The 22,922-nt window shown below is 39.4% G+C and overlaps 1 protein-coding gene across 1 annotated transcript in view; it reads left to right on the top strand.

The window, feature by feature from the left end:
* Positions 1-22,922, top strand: part of slc6a9 (solute carrier family 6 member 9) — a 219,456-nt gene that overhangs the window by 20,893 nt on the left and 175,641 nt on the right. The window contains exon 3 of the mRNA XM_034703117.1: positions 3,887-3,959. The gene's annotated coding sequence lies outside the window, so the exon portion shown is untranslated. The remainder of the gene's footprint in view (positions 1-3,886; positions 3,960-22,922) is intronic.

The raw sequence follows: 22,922 nt of genomic DNA, 5'->3' as shown, positions 1-22,922 counted from the left end.
TGTGTGTGTGTGTGTGTGTGTGTGTGTGTGTGTGTGTGTGTGTGTGTGTGTGTGTGTGTGTGTGTGTGTGTGTGTGTGTGTGTGTGTGTGTGTGTGTGTGTGTGTGTGTGTGTATGTGTGTGTGTGTGTAATTGGATCTTGTAACAGAAGATAGACATGAGTGAAATGTTATGATCAAACCTGCTGATACTGAAAACCAAGAGGGGGTTTGACATGTGAGAGAGTTTTAGTTTTTTTTTCCCTTTATGCACTTTAAAAAAAAAGTGAAAAGTTGGAAAAACAATTTTATGATTAAAGTCGACATGTCAGAACAAAAGTCAAAATTTAGTTTCGGGAATCAAGTCGACAGTTGCTAAGTTGCGACATCTCATATCATAAAACTGTTCCAGACTCAAAATACTCCTTCACTCACCAGGTAACACTTGCTCTGCATTGCTCTCTGTTTGTTTACTTGTAAACAAAAAGCCAATATATACATGCATGCATGTGTATATAGGTATAATTATGTATATATATATATGTATATATATGGAGCGACGCCTGCGAGCTATTTCAGGCAGACAACTCGAGCTGCAATGCCATACACGTCACATGTCCCACTCTCTTATCCATCATCCAATCCTGCCTTCTGCCTCTCAAATTGGCGGTCTATTTAAACTGGGAAAAAATCTCCCATCTCTCCCTCTGCCTGTCAACAACTCTGCTGCTGCATGCCATTGCTGATATTTTCTTCTTCCCCGCCACTTCCCCAGCTTCCACCTGCAGGCTCCGGGGGTGTTTAGTATGTTTTGCTCATCACTTCTCAAAGTCTGCATGTAAACTTATCTGCAGGGAGTGATGAGGCCGGAGCCTGGGCGCCAAACATGAATATGTATTTGCTGCTACAATAAACAATTTAAACGTGAGTTGTCTGACTGAAATATATAAATATATATATATATATATATATATATATATAGATAGATAGATAGATAGATAGATAGATAGATAGATAGATAGATAGATAGATAGATAGGTAGGTAGGTAGGTAGGTAGGTAGGTAGGTAGGTATGTATGTGTATGTAGATAGACTTTTCTTTCTTGGTTATTTTTTTCTTGTTTTGTTTTATTTTATCAAACTTTCTTTTTAACTATATCATGAAGTTTACGGGTTGCTTATCCCTTTATAAAATGTTATGCCTTATTTATTGTAAAAAAGATACACATGAAATATGATATTTGCAGTTGTATGAACATTATCTCTTTTGGCCTATGTTTTTTTTATGTTTTTTAATTTTTTTCTCTTTCTTTCTTTTTTTTTTCCTCTATTCTTTTGCCTGCTTTTATATTTTTTTATTTTATTTTATTATTTTACCTTATTTATGTGCGAAGAGATGTAGGGGGTGGGGGAGTCAAAGGGAAGTAAAAAGTCCTTTTTTTTTGTGAATGTTTTGCACTCAAAAAGAAAACAATAAAAATATTATTGGAAAAAAAAAAAGCCAATAAAAATTATTAACAAAACACATGGTGAGTATGCATGAAAACAACATATCATCTGCTCATCTGCACAGTCTGTCATCCAACATGGTTTAAAGTTACCATTATTTAGTCTTTCTTCTCAGTCAGGGAATATTGTGAAAATCATGGAATAAGGTCCTTACCGAAATGTGTTTTCACCAATGTGTTCATAAAGGTGTCTAATAACATAAAAAGATTCAGATTCAATTCAAGTCGGATAGTCCACGACCGATGCTGAAAGTTCGGGTACCAGGAACCTTATAGGTGAAAACTTGAACATTTTAGTCTCTGCCTTAAGCAGCGTGTGAGGGGTCAAACTAGGGGTTATTTGGGATTCTGAATTGAATGGTGGAATTTGTTTTTGCACCAAAACAGCCATGCCACTTTTTTACACATAAATTCAAAAGTAGCTGTATTTGTGTATTTCAATATCTCAAAAACTAGTTGCTAAACAATACCGTCAAAAAACATTACAGTCAAATGTCTTGTTGCCTCCAGGCTCTGAATCATCAGTAGATCCAGAGGCTCTTAAAGGAGCTCATCCACTTCAAACCATTCTTCTTGCAGCTAGACCGTCCGTTGCTGCAGTCCCCATCAGAATTACAGCTTGTGAATTGAATTAGCTCCTTTAAAAGCCTCTGGATCTAATGCTGGACCTGGCTCATAACTGTGAACTCCTTCCATCCATCCATTGTCTCCGGGGTCCTGCATCCAGTCCTGGGTTTGGAGATTGGCATGGAGAGAATACTATGAAGTCCTAGGCAGAGATACAAAATTCTAAATACTACTTCCTCTATGACAAGAATGGAGTTGGCATCTCTAATGCTTTTGGCACTCTTGGTGCCATTGTTGAAGAAACCAGATGTTAAGGTAGAAGTCAAATTGGAGGATCTATCAGTTACAACAGTACAGGATTTGAATCTGAATATTTCTATGTGTTATGAGACACCTTTATGAACACACTGGTGAACAAATTTTTTGGTAAGCAATGTATTCCCAGATTGGCCAAGTATGTGATAATTTCCCTGACTGTCTTGGCTTTGTTTTTTCTTCAAATTTGTATTAACAGAGCAGCTGGCTGAGAAATAACAGCCCCTCCTCCGTTTCCTAACAGTACCTGCATTCATGGAAGCACATCAGCAAGGGGAAGAAGAACTTGGCACAGACTACCTGATCAGTGATCATTTACACCTCTCTGTATTTCTAACTACGGCTATTTGTAACACCAGGTTAAACATCTAGATCACCGTGAACTTAAAATGTTACTCATCAGTGTATGATACATCAGTAATTAGCATAATTACAGATAGCTTCATGCTTTCTTCAGGGAAATTTCTACATTTTCTGTTTTTAGTCATCTAAGAAAGTGACCCCAGTCATTTCTTCTTCTCTTTCCCATCACATGGAAAAAACAGACATCTTTAAAGACTTTAAAAACAAACAGCAATGAACACAGCACCACAGCATATTAAATACTGAAGCAGCTTTGACCCTGAAACAGTTGTACGTAGAAGTGTTAAGTCTCCACTATGCAACAGCTTAACCACTATTTTTTAGTAAAGAGTTTTTGTAATGTGTACATCTGTTGTGTTAAAATTAAAGTTTACACAGAAGACTGGGATTGTATTTCCTTTGACTGTTATTATATCATGATGTAATAAAAAGGCTTTCAGGGAACAGGTTTCCTTTGCAGAGATGTGAAAGCTATAGATATATGATGAAGGTTAAAAACAGACAGATGCTCTTATAGAGTTTGATGACAAAATTGCTTATTTGTTTTAAAGATCATTTTTTTAATAAAGCGGAGTGAAACCATCATCATCCATCTTCAGGCCACTATTTTTATATTGCCAGATAATATCATTAACTTCATATCTCTCTCTACTCTTCTTAAACTCATCAATGGTATGATCATATCTGAGCTCCATCATGCAGACTGAACCTTAAAGGTAGTAACATAATATACTGACAGTCAGTCAGTGGAGAGGAGAACTGGAGTAGATTTAGCACAGAGTGTACTGGTGTTGCATATTCTGAATTACATGAGGAGCATCTGAACTGAAGTTACATATCACCTGCCTCACATGGAAAAGTGTTGAACTCATTTTTTTAAGGTTTTCAAGTAGGTAAACTTCTGAGTTATGTGCAAACACTAGCTCATGACCACATTACAAAGTAACATTACACACAGTTAATGGAATTGGAAACAATGGCAAAATATAACTTGTATGATGAACTTACTTCTTTTCTGATACTTACTGCGAGTTCAAAAGAAGGCTGAAGTCTTGTTATAAAAGGGTTAACACACCATCTGAGAAAAAAGAACAGATTTTCCTAAATATGGATCCATAACAATCCAATACTGATTATATGTTTGTCTTTATTACAGAAAATAAAGACAACCCAAGTGGTGGTGACATTTCTGACACCTTTGAGACTCCCGAGAGAAATTTCAACAACTGGTGAGTAATCTTAACAATCTCCTCTGTTCACTTTTGTCTTTCTTTGATGAGGACTTCTCTCCTATCTTGTTTAATCTATGCCTTCATGAATGTTATACTTGTATTGCTACATTCCTACACCTTTTCAGCTGTTTTCTATCATGTTTATCTGAAATGTCAGCTCACATGTGGATTGCAAGGTGTTCTCAGTCTGTCATCTTGATGAGATCTTTGCAGCTCATGTAGTGAAATACTGTAGAGTGCTTAAGAGTGCCATAGACTGCATCAAACATGGATGTTGTCTCTGTGACGGCACCCGTTGACTTCTGAAGAAGGATTGTGAAGCCTAACAGTGGCGGTTGCCTTGTTAGAATACCAGTGAAAAATTCTGAGGCGCTCTCTTTTGAATGGTTAAATGCTTTCATTTTCATGGCACGGTCATGTTGACCAGGAAGTAAAAAAACAAGTGATGGTTGTCATTGGGCGGCTGAGGTTCAGTGGGTAGAGTCGGTCATCTTTCAATTGGAAGGTTGGCGATTCGATCCCAGCTCCGGCAGTCACATGCCGAAGTGTCCTTGAGCAAGACACTGAACCCCAAATTGCTCCCACTGTTGTTCGGCTGTTGTGTGAATGAGTACGAATGAGATTACTGATGGTCCCTCACTAAGTAGCAGCCTCTACTATCAGTGAGTGAATGGGTATGAATAGGTGAATGCGATGAGTAGTGTGTAAAAGCGCTTTGAGTAGGCAGACAGACTAGCAAAGCGCTATATAAGTACAGGTCCAAGTCCATGTTGGAAACACTTGTCCCACCTAACTTTTGGTCAACTTATTGTACATTCAGAATCTTAGCACTCCAGACCCCAGCTGTCTTTTGAACCAGGGTGTAAAAGTGTGCTTCTCCTGTAGAAATTGGCATGTAACATGGGTGTGAATTGGGCTTCCTGGGCTTTTGTAGCCAGCCTCAAGTGGACACTCAAAGAACTGCAACTTTTTACACTTCTGCAATGACTTCACTTGATTAAAACCAGAGATTGCTGCTTGAGTTATCTGTGCAACAAAGCAAACCTTCCCTTGTTGATGCCCAAAGTCTTGCACAACTTCAACCTGAGAGTTGTGAAATAGATGCAGTCATTAAAGAGTCAGGTTTTACTACCCATTCATACTCATTTATGAGGCTGATCTTATCAAACTGACACGAATGCCGATCACGCATCAGGATGTGCGCTCTCATGTTTTTATGGCACACATGTTTTATGGCGGACCTTTCATTGTGAATCCAGAGTGTCCCCAGGATATCATACAGTGAATTTGATCAAAGCTATGAACACGTTTTTTTTTGCTTAACAATATTTTTTAGACTACCTTTAAGTTTTCTTTCCTGTGTTTTGATGGATTTTTCCACACAAGAGATGATTGACAGAATAAAACAGGATGATGTATTGGCTGATGTAAGGCAGCTAACTTCTGTGTAAGAGCGTGTGTTTCCCTCACCAATGACATCATGTACCCTGTATCTCTTCCATCCAAGCATTCATTTCATCCATTGACTTCACCCCATCTCACTTTGAAAACCATCCACCATATCAATGATGAATCAAACTCTAGTAAACATGATCATATATGATTCGCCAGAGAAAGTGAGGGGGTGTTGAAGCCTTCCAGGTAAGTTGATCCCAAACAAGTCTTTCATCTTTGGTCACTGAGCACAGATAGTGATCTAAACTGAGCTGACAAAGAGACAAACATCCTTGTCTGCGTGCAGAAACACTTATGTAATGTTGGGAAAATGTCCTTTTTGTGTGTAGGATTTAAGAGTGTGCTCATATTTCTTACTATTGCCCAACAGCACCTGAGGCATGCTGATATGCATCTGTAGTAAAGAGGGTTGATTCATTCTACACTTGAGATTCAGCTGTGATTTCTCTAGTTAGATACTGGTTCTTCTTTGTGCTTACATGTATGACAGTGACATGCATTATATTATGTAAACATATGATAACATGACAGTATTTGAGAGACAGCCACAGTCTCAGTTGTCTTCTCAGGGAAATAATGAAAGTCCAGGCATTACTGACGTCCACCACCGGAGGGCAGTATAACTCATGTTTACTGAGTGAACTTGATTCTTATCACAGTGTATAGCAGGAGGGTTTGCAGGCATATCTGCATGGTGAAAGAGATCTGATCTGTGCACAGCACTTTAAAAGAAATGGAAATTATATTGAAGTGTTGATCTCCTGAAAATATTGCTAAGATTTTAAGTTTTTTTTTTTAGATGAAATTATTATTGTTTTTAAAGATATGCAGCACAATGAAATATCAACTGTAAGATAAAGATAAGATGAGATAAGATACTCCTTTATTCGTCCCACAACAGGGAAATGTATAGAGTTGCAGCAGCAAACAAAAAGGTGTACAGTACAAGAATTTCAACAAGAATATGGCCAAAATGCAAAACCTCCTATCTTCATAATTTGCTGATTTGCAGATTTCACACAGTCCGCACATTTTCAGTCCGTCTCCTAGGTAATCCCACTCTTCATTGTGACAGAAAAGTCACCTGACCAAAACCTCCAATCAAGTTTGCTGGGAATATTTTGAGGCACAACACCTCCTATATGCACATCTAAAATTTTCAGATAGGAGGTTTTGTGCTTTGGCCATCGATATATAGAAAAGAAATGTTCATCAAAGACGACAGATTGGCCATGATTCTCCTGTCAGCCACCTCCTCCACAGGGTCCAGGACTGAGCTGGCCTTCTTCCCCAGTGTGTTCAGTCTTGCTCTCCTGTATCCTGTCCGCCCACAGCAGGTGTAATCCTTCCAATGTGGCGTTCGTGTCCGGTGTTAGCTCTGTTAGCATGATGCTACTCTGGTGCTGGGTTAGCTCGTCCACCTTATCGTAGATAGATCTTACATTCCCCATAACGGTGGGTGGAAGGCGAGTCGATGTTATCTTTTTTTAGCTTGCACCTCAATACCAGCACGTCGTCCTTGCCTCCTTCTCCTCAGCTTGCAGGGAACATCGGGCCTAGCATCGTTTAGCATCGACATGCTACGGGCTGCTAATAATAGCAAAAAAAATGTTGCCAGTTTTGGTGTCTATGGCCAACAAATGAGTCATTAAAAGTCATGACATGCTCCAAATACAAAGATAACTAAACAGATATGAAAAAAAGAGTCAAAAAAAAGAACAACAAAGAGAGAGCTGCTGCAACAAGCAGCCACTCGAGCGGCGCTAAGCAACGGAGAAAAAAAAGGGATAAGACAAGGCATATCATAAAGTAAAACAAAGACAAAAAAAGGTAAAGGTATGGCGACACTCACCCCAACCCAACCCACCCCACCTCAGAATAGATCTCTGTATGATAATATCAGGGAATATTGTATTCAAAGTGATAAAGGAAGTGAATGGTGAAAATGACATCATTTATAACATGAATGTAAATGAAAATAAAGACAACAACAGAAGGAACTGGTCAAGTTAATGCTCAGTTATATCATAAAGTTAGACATATTCTTTGATCTTAGTTATGGATTTTAACCAGGATGAGATAGTGGTTCCTGTGGCAAGATTTTAGGTTTAAACACTGCTTGTAACCTAAGTTCAAAAGTTGATATAGGCCAGATTTATTACAGACTTTCATATTTTTCTCATGCAAACACGTTTACTACCTGTGTGAATAAGATAAACAGAGTTAAGTTAGGTGAACTAGATGATTTGAGTCATCTTTCCTAGCCTGTAATACCTGAAACATAATTCAAACTTAAGCCTTTAATTTCCTTTTCTCCATCTACATCCTCCTTCGTGTCTTTGTTCACCCCTTGTCTTGGTATAATTACCCTTACCGTACAACATTTATGTCTTTGAGCATACACACAGTCACCAGGATGTTCAGCTATGTGCTAAATTACTTTGTATACAAGAGTGTGTGAGCATAGTTCTGTTGTATCTGGAGACTCGTCTGCCTTGTCGTTTGTGTACAGCACGACCTCTGATAACCTATCACAGTCCTCAAAAAGAAAGGTCGGTAGTGTGTGTGTGTGTGTATGTGTCTTTATGTGTGTGTGCCTTTATGTGTGTGTGTGTGTATATATGTGTGTGTGTGTACGTGTGTGTGTGTGTGTGTGAGAGAGCTGCCAAGGGATAAGTTGAGGTGCATTCATCACGTCTCCTCTTCCTTATCAGTCAATTATGTTTATGAGTTGTCTGTATGAACTTAATGACTGTGTGGAACCAGGCCTGTGCACAGACACACAGACACACACACACACACACACACACACACACACACACACACACACACACACACACACACACACACACAAGCAGTGTAAAGTGGTACAACAGTCATAAAAATAAGTTTATGAGGTTTTGTTTTATGTTTTTTATAGACTACACATGAAGTTTACATCTGATAAGCACATTTTTACGGCTGTTTTAATTCATCTACAAATATTCCAAACAACCACGAACATGAAAAATGTGACTGAAGAACTAAAAGGGAGCCGGAAGTCACTTTTTGCGAGGACATGAATCACCGGGACGCTTAAAAGCTTTGACTAAAACAACGCATGTCATGGAGATCCATATCGAAGCGTAATACAAACAAATATGCTGAAGTTATCATCAGTGTTTATGCTGTTTGATGTGGAAAGCAGAGCTATGTCAGGCATGCATGCATTGTATATTTTTCTCACTCAAGCTTGAGACCTTAAAAAAAAGAAGAAATCTACAGTATGTATGAACAAACAAGAGGAGGCGAGATGGAAGGAATGAGGTCAACTGAGAGGCTTTTCAACAGAAAAAAAACATCCACTTGTGGGGCTTCCTAGATGCGTGATAGTGCTGCTGTGGTGCCAAGGCTGCAAAAGCATCTAAATAGAAAATCTCCCTGAGCAAATGAGCGTCCCATCTGGGGCCTTTGAAGTTCCTCGGCAGCAAGACCCCGCGCTTCCTCTTTGCATTACAGAGTCGGTTTGTGGTCAGGTTCTCCAGGGATTTAACAATACGTGCCTTGATTCATGTGTGCCCCTTTTTTGTTTGTGCGTTTGTGTTTGTGTTGATGTTGATCCTGCGAGTCAGACGACACCGCACAGACACCACACCGGTCCATTATGAAGAGTTATTGAATATGTCTTCATCTCTCTCTTCCAGAGTCCTCAGGGTTTAGAGTCTTACCCTGAAAATACAGACTTGCTGTAAACATGCATTGGAACATAAATATGTACACATAATGTACACACAAACACAAGCCTGATGTAAAGATACAGTGATACCCATAATGACTTAAATTTGTTCTTGTGTGTAATGTAGCTTAACGCCACTAAAATACATGATAAGGTAAATGTGGCACTACAAGTGCTGCAAAGTAAATCCGGTTTAGTCATACAGATAGAGTCTGAATGGGCTGATATGATTCAGTAAGAACTACAGAGAAAATCGTCTTGGACTTGAGTGTTACGTACATACGACATTGCTGTTTGAACAATGGTCGTTACAAACTGCTCTCAGCAGAAATCTACAGCATTTTCTATGGATTTCATGGCAAAAATATCTATAGTGCTAAGAATGAGGTTGGACTAGATCGGTCAGGGCCCCAGAGTTGATAGGTTTCTATTCTAGTCAATGTGTTAACTTCCACTGGATCCACTCTGTTGCTTTCCAGCTGCGTCTCTGATCTGGCAGGTCCGAGCCCTCCAGATCAGATACGCAGGACTTCTATTTGGTGGGGGATGCTGGAGCATGACACATCAATCTGGACAGAGCAGATGGAGCGGAACAGGAAGACAGGCACCAAAACAAAATTAAAACATCTGGTTAATTTTAAGAATAAAACACTCACACATGCTGACACCAGATCGTATTTAATTCAAACTACAACAACAAACTGTCATGATGAGCGAAGTCAACAGGTCAGAGGTTTTTGGAGGATGTTAGGAGGAGAGGAGGAGAATCCTTGATTCAGTAAATATTGCTGTAACACCTTGGTCACATGACTCCAGCTGTCCAGCGGTCCTGCTCGTTGCTGCGTTCTGAAAATGCAGCCAGTAGGTGTTGATGGATGAGAGAGCACGGAGCTGGACTTAATGGATTGGAGATGGAACAGACATGGACCTGGTGGAAGTCCGATGTCACCTATCATCATTTTTTGAGTTCCCTGTCCTTCCTGGTTCACAAATACAGCAAGTTGGACAACAGCTGATCTACATGGATATCCTGTAAATCATCATTATTTTTCTATGCTTTAATTAATCTAGTTTCTAAGTTTGTTATCTTCTTCGTCCATTAAGAGGACTTAATGCTAAATCAGATTTCTGGAGTCCAAAAACTGCAGAATTTCTCACAATTTCTCGAAAAGACAGCCTGTCTACAGAGTAGTGTCATGTGTAATTAGAAGTTATACTATACCGATATAGGCTTAAACAACTTGACTTTCCCAATGTCTCCATGTGCTCCAACATGCTGCCAACATGCAATTATCTTCAGTTATCTGTGTGTCTGCAGAAACAGGACTTAGTGTCCTGTGTTTGCTCTCCTCTGCTCATTCTGCAGGTGTACCTGTGAACCCTATCAGACTATAATTATTCTTGGATTGTTGCCCAAACTCATATCTACCTTATGATTTTATGTTTTTAACCAGATAACACTCAAACTTCATCTAACACCTGTTTCAAAGTACTCACTGTGTGTTTGAATGTTAGAACAAATGATCTCCTGCTGTTCTGTTCCAAGAGGGTTCGGCTGTTCAGGTCACATTTCTTCAGTGAACTGGACACATGCAGGGATATTAATGGGCACATTTAACACTATAAAATACTCTTTTAAAAAAAAAAAAATCTTGATCTAGTTTAAACTTGTCTATGTGAATAAGCTGCAGCAGTGTTTATATTAGTCAAACATTCACAGCTGGTGCAGGCCTTGGTTGACTGGTGGTGATTCAGTGGCTGTTTCTGAACACTGTCAGGTTTGAACAACTACCTGAAGTGGGAGTACTGAACATGAAATCCCTGATGCATGCAGAATTTGTCATGTATTCTACATTACAATAGACGCATACTCAAGGAAGAGGGTTCCTGGATCTTGAGAAAAGACTAAATAAGTTTGTGATTGTTGGTTACAACCACCAACCAGACAAGTAGTCTATACTGCTGCTGAAGTGACTGTCTTTGTACTGTTTTTATATATCAGGTTTTGTTACCCATACCAGTTTGAAACTTGGTGACAGCTAATATATCTATCTATATGTATCTTGACATTTTTTGATATTTTATAAACAAAATATTATGTTTTGTATTACAGGATGGTGGATTTGATCAAGTTGGTTTGTCCTTAAAAACCCATAGAAATAAACAATTCTTCATATTTCAACTTCCATATTGCCTAGTTATATGATCATAGATGGATTTAAAGTATTTATGAACAATATGTTGACCAACCCTATATCGTTTGGGCCCTCAACTCCCAACAGTAATATCTGGGCAAATATATAAAGTCAAAGTTGAAAGTGAGAACACTTATTGGAAAAAAGAGGGAGCCTCAAAGGAACAGAGAGGAAGGATTCTTCATTTTAATGCAAGACAGAGCTCTAAACAGTACTTCAACTTTGAATGAAACTGGAATAAACCTCTTCCCACTGACTATTAATACAGACTGATTGATTAGCATCTGCATGAAATGGAAACAGCCAATTATCTGAGCTTGGTCTAAAATCACAAAACGTTGAATAAGTGTGAGAGTTGCATTTTCATGTTTAAACACATATAAAACTGAAAAAGCACAAAGAGATGTTCAGTGACTAATTTGGAGGACATCCAATGAAGCAAATCTATGTGGTTGAGGTAGCCACACCTTAGCATCGTAATTCTGCAAGCCTGATAAGAAATCATATTCCATGGAACTGAGGTATAAAAAACATATAAACAAAAAAACTGGCTTCAAGCTCAATGAACAAAAATAAAAACGCAACACTTTTGTTTTCGCTCCCATTTTTCATGAGCTGAACTTAAAGAGCTAAGACTTTTTCTATGTACACAAAACGCCTATTTCTCTTAAAAATATTGTTCACAAATTTGTCTAAATCTGTGTAAGTGAGCACTTCTCCTTTGCCGAGATAATCCATCCACCTCACAGGTGTGGCGTATCAAGATGCTGATTAGGCAGCATGATTATTGCACAGATGTGCCTTAGGCTGCCCACAATGAAAGGCCACTCTAAGATGTGCAGTTTTACTGTATTGGGGGCGTCCGGGGGGCAGTGGCGGTTCTGGGGAAGGGCCAGCAGGGGCCAGTGCCCCTGTAAAACTGAACCTGGACAACACCTTTGGCCTCAACCTGGGCCCCCCAGTAAACCAGTCAGTATCTGGTGTGACCAACTTGTCCTCACGCAGTGCAACACATCTCATTTGCATAGAGTTGAATCTGATTTATTATTAACTCATTAATCGTTGGATATAATGTTCAGTTTATTTCGTCAATGATCTGATATGCTTTATACCCAGGCTGCGTTAAATACTTGATTCTGATTGGTCAAAACCCCAGAACGACCATGATTAATTCTCAGCAGCAAAAGTGACACCAGGGACAACCTGATCACACGCCATGTTCAATCAATCCACATAAAACAGTTCACCACGTCACCTTTGCCTGTTGACCCTGTGGCAAAAGCATTAGGGTCCATCTAGGGCCGGTCTTGAGAGTCAGGAAATAACAAGAGTTACTGAGCTCAGATGTGAGGATGGCCTAAGAAGCTACTGGGCAGGAGAGTGGGTGAGAGCATCTCTAGGTTGCTGATCACAACAAAGTAACTGAAACCATAAGAAATATAGAAACAATATTAAACAATATGGCATTTGCCTCATTTATGTCTAAAGGTGTGTTAACTGCAAAGCTCAGAAAAAGAGAGCTGGATCAGGACAGACATGTCAACACAAATATTCCTGCAGAAGTCCTGTTCACCTTGTCTGACATTACATTTGATGGAAATGTTTAGTTTAATATTAATTACTTTAAAGAGGCTAATGTTTTAAGTTGAGCGTGAATTGAAATGTTCAGTTTAACATTTAAACAACCCTGCAAAGAGGCTGAGAAGAACCAATGGCGTGTTATTGTGTTATTGATCATGAAATTGCTCCAACTTTTATTTCTTTCTTTTTTAGCTGTAATAAGCAGGACAATGTATAGTGAGTGTAAATTAGAATCCTGACAAAGTGAGTCAGATTCAACATCATCAAAGTTCACATTAGAGAAGAAACAATGCTATCCTCTTGGTAGCATTATAATTAATTGTAAGAATTCTAGCAGGTTTTTAGGATTCATCATTTCAGAACAATGTAAGTGAATTGCCCCCCAAAAAGTAGACATTGAGAAACCACACTGGTTTTAATTAACCTATTTCTCTCTTCCTGTTATCAAGTTTGTTGCTTTTCTGAGTGCCACTTCCTCAACAGACGGAAGTTGAGAAGACAGAGCAGCTCGTTTTCCTTTCTCCAGCGCTAATGGTGCTACTGGGTAATAGCCTCAAGAGAGGCAACATTTCCTCCACTCAGCGCAGCACACACACTCACACAGAGACACAGTAGTTCTGTTAGTCCACTGAGGGATTAAGTCTCCTTCCCTAAATTTGGCTTGTCTCCATCAGTTAGTCTCAGATTATTACGACAGGCCAGTGGGGGCTTGTTAGCGGTCTCGTCTAGCCGTTTCTGGACTGGTACAGTTGTACGTTCACACATTGTTTCAGAACATCTCAGAGGGATGAATGGAAAAAGAAGGTTTCAAGACAAAGATTAGAAAGAATTGTTATTCCAAGACTACACTTCCCACAATAAGAGTTGTGACTTCTACTTCTCAGACTGTAGTTTTATTGAAGATGTGAAAGTGTTCTTGTTAAATTTTGGTTTCATTCAGTTCAACTGATGCTGACACCCTCAGTGGGATTCAGAAGCGTCTGGTGTGGCTGTGGGAAAATGGCTCAGGATCTTGTAAAAGTGGGGTCCACAGGCCACACAGAAAGTGGGGATTTCAGGGGTTTTTCCCTCTACTTCCTATACCTCCATGGTTGGGGTGAACAGCAGAGTCTGGACTGTGGGGAATATTTATTTTACTAACAGAGTAACGCTTAATGGATTAGAGATTATATCTGATATCTGATCAGACGAAGAAAAAATGATTTAGTTCCTGTTATTCTGCAGTTTGTTAACGTGTCCCTTTGTGGATACGTTACAGAGTTGTTGTGGACTTGTAGGATGAAGAGAGTAAGCCACTGGGGATCAGATGGGGAATCACATGGTTTGGGGTTTTACACCGCGCAAATTCAAAAGTTATTTGGACTAGCCCCCGCCTTCCTCATGTTACTGTAAACTGGCAAAATGACCAGCTGCCAAAGTTCAGGTGCAGAGAAAAGACAGGAGAATGAAAAGAGAGGTGTAAGGGAATTCATGGGCAAAAGGTGTTAAGTGGAAAGTGGATGGTTTAACAGCGCTGAAAAACAGATTTTAACTTAAGTTAAATGTTCAAGCTTAATAAAACAACACGCTTCCTCTGTCAGGAACAGCTCAGCCTGATAACTGTGAGGCGACAGGGGAGCAGGCCATCAAGGTTTGTTGCTCAAAGGACGATAGACAGCAAAGAGTAGGTGAATAGATTAGCAGACCTGAGCAGACCAGGATGCTGCATAGACCACAAAAGTATGGTATTTTCTTGAAGCATGAGTCTCAAACGTGCAAGAATAAAATGTTTGTGTGTAATACCCACAATCCTGTGCTGAAATTCAGGCCCAGCTGTGTGTGGTTGCCTGCATGCATTGCTGTCAGCTGAGTCCTTCTTCATGACTTTACCCAGAAAAAAGGCCAGAAACTGTCTGTTATTCAATTTTCTGACATTTACATCAGTTCTATGTAGGGAAGAGCAAAGAGGCTTGTGATCTACTTTAAATTCTTGGTAATTATTAGTCATTTTAAAGGAAATTTATGTCTTTGAAAAGATGTCTTATTTCTTTATTTAGCCTTGTGTGATTTTATGATCTACTTGTTTTATTTTGCTGCCCATGTAAAGCACTCTGCAACCTGTTTATTGAAAAGTGCTCTATAAATAAAAGTATTATTATTACTATTATTATTCTTCTTATTATAATGCACATATAAAAATGTATTAAAATATTTATTAATATGGCGCTGGAACTTGTTCTCAATTTTTTTCCTTTTTGTCAGCAGCCCAAAATCTGTTTCCATGTAAGGGAACGGCCAAAGCGCAACAATAGTTCACCGTTCTTTATTGAATACATCTCTGTGTAAACAGCGTCAGTTTGACAGAGGCTTCCCTCCTCAGGCAAAATTCCAGAGAGGTGTTAACTTATCAGAGTAACATTGACTCACTCTAACTAAACACTGTCATTACTGTCATCCCTGGACCACACTTAGAGAGTGTGTGCGTGTAGCTAGGAATATGCAAGTGCCAATGGGAACGCTACAGGTAGGAATTCCAATGGGCACAGCAGGGGATGGGTGTTGGCCTGGTACCTGGACGAAGAGAGGCCACAAAAGTCCCTAATCTTCCGTGCGATTAAGACTCAGCTTCATCAAAAAAAATGGTTTCCAGTTCTGTTTGAGGCTCAGTTAAAAGTGTCAGGGCAGAGAGGTGATGATATAAGTGCTCAGAGTGGCAGGAATTTAAATTGCTCTGTACTATTCGAGAGAAAGAGGTCATTTAATTGGAATGGCAGAGTAATTATAGCGTAGAGTTAAAGGGTGTTTGCTCACCTGGTACCTGCAGTAAGGTTGACCTTTAGTGTCCATTGTGATGTTGAGTGATGGAGAACTCAAATCAACTCAACTTTATTTATACAGCATCTTTCATGCTTCACAAAAGAACAGAAAGAGAGAAAACAACAGAAAATGGTAAAATCATAAAAGATAAATCAATAAAAAAATACTTAAAAATAAAATAAAATCAATAGAGTAAAATGTATGAAATAATAAGAGTAGAAGGTAAAATTAAAAAGCAGTTAACGTTACAAATATCAGATAAATACATAAATAGATAACTAAATAAGATAAATAAATATTGTTAAAATAATTATTATTTTAATAATGCAGTCTAGGGCAACAAATATATTAATCTAAATTAAAAGCCAGATTAAAAAGGTAAGTCTTAAGTTTACTTTTAATAAGTGAGAGAGCCTCAGCTATTTCTCCAAGGAGGATTAAAAAAATCCAATTAAGGAATCACTTCTATGTAACCTAGTGACCAGGTTTCCTGTCAGTAGTGTGAAGTCTCCAAAATAAATAAAGCTTTATTGCCAACTTTTAAAAGTTCTGTTCAGTAACAGCTTTGGCCTCAAAGACAGCTTCAGCTCTTTAGTATAACCCTCTCAGATGGCGACACTCACAAATCTACATTTTATTCATTAGCTAAAGTTAAAGCTGAATCATGAGTCTCAATGAGATAAGTGGGAACTCAGTGAAAAAGGTTAATAACTGAACTCTTAATCACTTTGTGGGGAAAGAAACAACTCATTTAGAGATCTTGATTATTCAGCAATTTTCACAACTATCACATTAATGTGTGCTCAGGCTGTGACTAGCTAGTTGTTATAATTAAGCAGAAGGAGGAGGAGATGGAGAAGCTGGCAGGCTAAGACCTGGTTTGATTCTTATCAGTGATGAGGAGCCACACAGAGGATGATACCCTCAGGGGCCTCTGGGTTTCCCGTTCCTTAAGTCATTATGTGTTCAGTTATTTTCTCTTCCTCTTCCAGTGTTTTCTCAGTATGCAGAGAAAGGAGAAGAGAGGAGAGATTGCTTTTGATTGTGATCCTACAGAGGAGCCTATTACGCAACAGTGTGGACCACTCAGACCACTATGTTTCACTTCACACGATGACTCACCAACTTTAGCACATATAGTAAGCAGGAGCTCACCGCTGACCACTCTACTACCTGAGAAAGAAGTAGTTGATGAGCGCAGCAGGGAGACTGATGTTTCATAATGAGGATCTGTTTATTGATGACGCAGATCTTTGTCTTTTTTTGTTGCATGGTAAAACAGACTTGAGTCTGCAGTGAAGGTCTTGTATTTCACTGATAATCCACAAAACTGTAGAGGAACACCAGGCTTCACAATCAAAGCTCTGTACCACATCACTTTTGTCCCTAATACCACCCTCCTCTCTGCTGCCTGTCGGTTTATTAGCGTCATTTAAAGTTCTTCAAACTGGTCCCTTGTCACTTTGGGTATGAAGCAGGATAGTAAGAAGGTGGATTTGGAGACACATGACCTGCCAAGGTTTGAACAACTGCCAGTAGAGCTTCACTTGCGGTGGGATCAGGCAGTCCACATCACTACATCAGGTGTTCATAAAAAATGTGTAACAGGGTCAGATAGAAAAATTTCTCATGTGCCATTGTAAAGCTCAGCCAGTTTCCAATCCACCTCAATACAGAGAAAACCTCTCTGTAGCACTACCCCCCCCCCCCCCCCCCCTCCCCCAGTGATGTTCATGACACTGCAGTAACTGTGATACTTTGAAGGGCTTTGTCTCCACTTTTTTTTGGCAAGCCTCTCTTAAAACAAAATACTACCTGACAGGGACAGTGATTAAAAGCAGGAAGGGTGAAGGCCTTCAGGTCCTGCATGATGGGAAGAGAAACAGGTTTATGACGCTGGTGAGCTTTAACATTCAGCCAAGAGACACAAAGCACAGGAAACCTAAAGAACCACACCAAAGTCCAACTTCAGCTCATCTCTGAGCTAAGACTTTCCAGCACTTCAGATACTTGCCTCAATGTACTCCAACTTATTCTTTATATGGAAAGAAAAATGCTCAGTTCAGTCCTCCTTCATAAGAGCTTAGTTACATCAAATCAGAAATTCTCATCTTTACACTTTAGATTTTTATGTTGTATAATCACAAAAGAATTGAAGATAGGTTTCAACATGATGTTACAATGTTACAATGTCACAATGTCATTTAGCAGACGCTTTTATCCAAAGCGACGTACATACGAGAACAAGAACAACACAAGCAAAGATCTAGACAAGAGGAAGCAAGATCAGTAAGAGTAACAAAGTGCTTCAAGTCCATTTGGGTGCAGGTACTGCCAATAAGTGTAAAGACAATGCACAAAAGTAAATAAGGATTTTTTTTTTTTGTAAAATAAGGAACATCAACAATGAAGCAACCAAACAATTTAAGACCTTCCATTATCATCATCAACAATTAACCTTACCTCAATAATGACCAAAGTACCAAGTGCTGGGTCACTCCAGAGCTGAACACAGATTCCCAGAGTAGAGCAGGAAAGTGTGAGTCAACTGTAGCTGGAAGACATGATCTGCCACTGGGGACAACAGTGGAGAATAGTCTAGCTAAGTGCATAGTGCTTCCTAAAGAGCTGGGTCTTTAGCTGTCTTTTAAAAGAAGAGAGGGACTCTGCAGATCGAATGGAGTTGAATGTTGTTGATCAAATGTTGTGCAACTTTCATAGTCCTTAGAGCAGTGGTTCTCAAAGTGGGGTCCTTAGACCCCTGGGGGTCCACGAACCATAGCATAGGGGTCCATGAAATAATTATAATAAATATATAATAAATTATGAAATTGTGCTGTCATTAAAAACAGAGGATAGATCTTTGTATCATGCATCACCACAAGTTTAAGCAATGTATACACATTTTAAACATCTTTACTTCAGGATCCATAGATATGAGTGTGATACAAACATTTCACCATCAGTGGAATTGCAGAAATTGACTGAATCATGACCTCCAAAATTGAGCTTCAGGTAAAAGTCTAAATTTGGTAAATGCCTTATTTTATGACAATAATATGCTCAGAACTACTGAAATTGTGCTTTACACCTAGCACTACTTAACATATTGTGATGTGCTAAAATGCTAACTTTAGATGGTGTTCATTACGAGCATGAAATGAATTAACCATCTGCATATTTACATCCTCCTTTTAAGCCTTTCATTAGCTTTTGGATACAGACTTAATACTTGATGTATTTTATTAAAAAGTCACTTTTTTACATTCTGTTGGTTAGTAGTGATACGTCTCCTTTTTCTTTACGCTGTACTTAATTGTTTCAAAATTGTGATTTTTTCACTGAACTGTGAAATGAAAGGTCAGGGTCAGATTAACCCCTCTGTGCCCCTCACTCAACTCTAACTGCATGTTCGTGACAATTCAGATAACTGGCCACAGTGATTTTCAACAGGCTGTTTGCACAAAATCAACATGACCTGTTGGACACCTGAGCCGAGCTTTGTTCTGTCACACTGTGCTTCTAGTGGGATTAACATCTATCCACACCTACACACACTTACACACATGTGGACAGTAACAGGACGCAGTCAAGTAGTGTACAGTTACATCTAAATACACGTAAATAAACAGAGCGTGTGTGTGTGTGTGTGTGTACATTCATTCAATTTACACATACTACTGGAAATAAACATATGCAGGCACACACACACACACACACACACTTACAAACTTGCACCAAAGCGCTCACACTAAAGCCGCCTACTGTTATTTAACAACTTCATTTGCAAATACTCTACATATCACATACACATATTTGAGAGATATTATAAGCACCACATAAACAACTCAAAACTTAGATGTAAGAAACTGACGCTGGACTCACAGACCGGCGTCTCACACATTCTCACATTCACGTAAGCTTTGCTAAGTACACACACAGCGTGGACCTGCCCTCCGTTATTGACACTACTTACTGTATACTGTTTTTGTTAGAACCTCACTGTTACTTTAGCACTTCTTTACACATCTTGATCCCCACATGAGAGATTACTGCCAGCCTTTGCTGTTGACTCTGCACTGTCTTTCTCAGTAATGACACGTTGGATTACACATCCTAAGTTGTAACCTCTTTGTTATCTGTGGATAAGCAAAGAACTCCGTCCATTCGTGGACAAATGTGGAGGAACGAGTTTCAGCTTAAGTTGCTCTGTGGTGACCTGGCTGTGAGGACTGTAGGAAAAGGAGTGTGTGTACCTGTGTAAATGTGTCTCAGAGGTCAAGGGCCTGTGTCCACTAACTGCATTTTTTGTATCAGCAGCACCTGTTTTCTGTACAACCACAACGCACCTCAGCATCCTTAGCCCCAAAACACCCTCTGTGTCCGCTGCTTTTATTTGCAGAACTCAGAGCCCATTTGGTTGTATATGTTTCAACTCTTTGTACAATGGTGCACTCATTAATGTCACTTCTCCCTCATGGACCAATCAAACTCCAGAAGGGACAAGACTGCTGGTATCAACTTTGTCGACAACAATACCGGGATGAAAGTCGACATGGTTTATTTAATGCTTCTAGATAGTTTTATATTGAGTGTACTGTTTCCGGGTCTCCCAGGTCAGAGGACTTGCTTTCTTTCCATTGTTTATCCATTTTAATATCTAAAAAGAAAGAAAATATGAAGCATTCAGAGCAATTTCAGATGGACTTAATGGTTACAAAGTACAACAAGACAACTATCATAATGTAGCAACAGTAAGTGCGAATGAGAAGCGCTCTAAAATTGAGGTTGTGGGTGCTGCTGACGCAAAACACATATTTGTTTGTGGACACAGGCCCTAATTCAATCATTCTGAAAGAAAGATAGTTTGAAGTTTTGTGAAAATATGCCCAAAGTGTTACATTTTGATTCTAAAACATATGATCTTTTCTTCCTCTGAGATGAACTTGGACACTTCTCAGACACTTTAGAGGATGTTTGTGGGATTGTTTAACACTTTGTTTTTATTTGCTTAATTTGGTGACAGTAAGGGTCACCACAACCAAGGCCGACACAGGACAAGAAGACTTGTGGAGTGATAATGCAGAGTGCCACATTTGCTTCTTGTTTGGACACATCAGTTTCCCTGACCTTGTATCCATAGCATTTTTATCTGATCCAGGTGCAAACAATGGAATCTAGCTCCAGTGTCCATCACTACCTTTGTTTGCTTTTCCTAATTTCTGTACCTTAGCAAACATCCTCAGTTTGAACTGACATGCACATGCCCAGTTTGTGTGGAAGGCCATTTGAGTGGTCATGTGATGTACATTTACATGCAGGGTGGTATGAAGTGAGGAAAAACCTCATACTACAAAACATTATCTTCCTGATGTCTGTATGATGAGGAAATGAACGCCATCAGCTGGTTGCTGGAGATTATTAGAAGGAGTTTTAAACCCAGCGGCAACATTAGGCCAAGTTAATGTGACATGTTTGGTGAGCTTTGGGTGTGTAAGTAGTTGTAACCTGTTGACAAAGATAAGATGACTGTTTTCTCATTGATTCCTGTTTTCATGCTAAGCTAGCTTTCTTCTTATAAGAAAGCAAAGTGACATATTTCTCAATGCGTCCAACCCTGTATCAGAAGGCTGAAGTGTAAATAACATTTTATCAGGGACATATACTTTTTTTAAAAACAGGCTTTGGATTGAAGGAATGTGCCTGAATTTAACATTTCTCAAATTAAACATATTTTCTGTAATGAAAATCCAGATTTGTTGCAAACTTTACCTCTTTATGCTTCCAACGTCATAAATCTGCAGCACAAACAAACTTCACAGGAGGGACCCTTTAATCCAAACACAAACCCCATCAAAACAGCTTTTTTACATGCCATGTTACTGAGCACAATACATTATTCAGTGCAATAAACAAGTCCTGACAGACAGACCGACTGTGTGTGAGTATGTCCTGCTGGTGTGTGTGTTCTCTCTCCTGCAGTGTTATTTGCTGTTATCCTGGGACTCTGGGGGTGTTTGATATCGTCCCCTGCGGTGCCCTCCTTAGACCCTCTTTAGCTCCTAGTGGGGCGGCCCAAAGGCTAGGGCAAGCCGGTGATTGTAGCCCCCCGCGGTGCTGGGAATGAGGGGCCTGCCTCCCTCCAATTACACCCAACCCAGCCCCATGAAACGTGGGGCTTTACGGCTCTTATCCAATATGAACCCCAGGCAATAGAGGGCAGGGAGAATAGGGCAGCAGCAGGTAGTAATGGAGCTTAAATGGCAACAGGCATTCCTCAGTGTGATTCCTCTCCTGCTGCAGGAGACAGGTAGAGCGTCAGGTGAGGGACGGCTGGTACAGGCTGGAGAGGGTTCACGCAGAGGCGCACGTGAATGCATCACACCAGAACATGCCTGTGCAAGCCCCTGCACACACACACAGATGCAATCACTGTTTATATTACTGTTAAAGTGATTCTCTGTTCCCTGAATTTCAAACATGCTGGAAGGAAGGAGGAAGTTAGCTTTTTATTAGTGAAAGATGGGAGCCAGCAGAAAGATGATTGCAATATAAATTAATGCAAAGCAGCATGCAGTTAGAAAGCATGACAACAATCAAAAAGCATTTAGGAACAGAGCTGGAATATTTTTGCTCTTATATTGTATTATAATAATAATTATGATAATAATAATTTTATTTGTAGAGCACTTTTCAAAACCAGGTTACAAAGTGCTTCACATGGGCAGCATAGAAACACGCAAGTTAAGATAAAGAAATAAAATATATTTTAAAAGACATAAAATTCCCCTTAAATAACTCTAAAGGAATCAAATTATTTTAGAATATATTTCTTAAGACCTCTGCCTGAGGATCTCAATGCACACGTTGGCTCATAGGGCATTAAAAGGTCTGCTATAGCTCGGAGCAAGACCATGCAGAGCTTTAAAAGCAATCAGTAAAATCAATTCTAAAACATACAGGGAGCCAGTGCAAGGAAGCTAAAACCGGAGAGATGTAGTCAGTTTTTTTGGTTCTGGTTAAAACCCTCTCAGCTGAGTTCTGTACAATTTGGAGACGATCAAGGGATTTGTTGTGCAGGCTGCTAAAAAGACTGTTACAGTAGTCCAGGCGTGAGGAGATGAAAGCATGTAAAATCATCTCTGTGTCTTTAAAAGTTAAAACGGACTGAATTTTAGAAATGTTTCTGAGGTGGTAAAAGACACGACTGTACAACTG

The sequence above is a fragment of the Notolabrus celidotus genome, chromosome 15, assembly GCF_009762535.1.
Source record: "Notolabrus celidotus isolate fNotCel1 chromosome 15, fNotCel1.pri, whole genome shotgun sequence".
Classification (NCBI taxonomy): Eukaryota; Metazoa; Chordata; class Actinopteri; order Labriformes; family Labridae; genus Notolabrus; species Notolabrus celidotus.
This window is presented reverse-complemented; position numbering and strand designations above follow the sequence as displayed.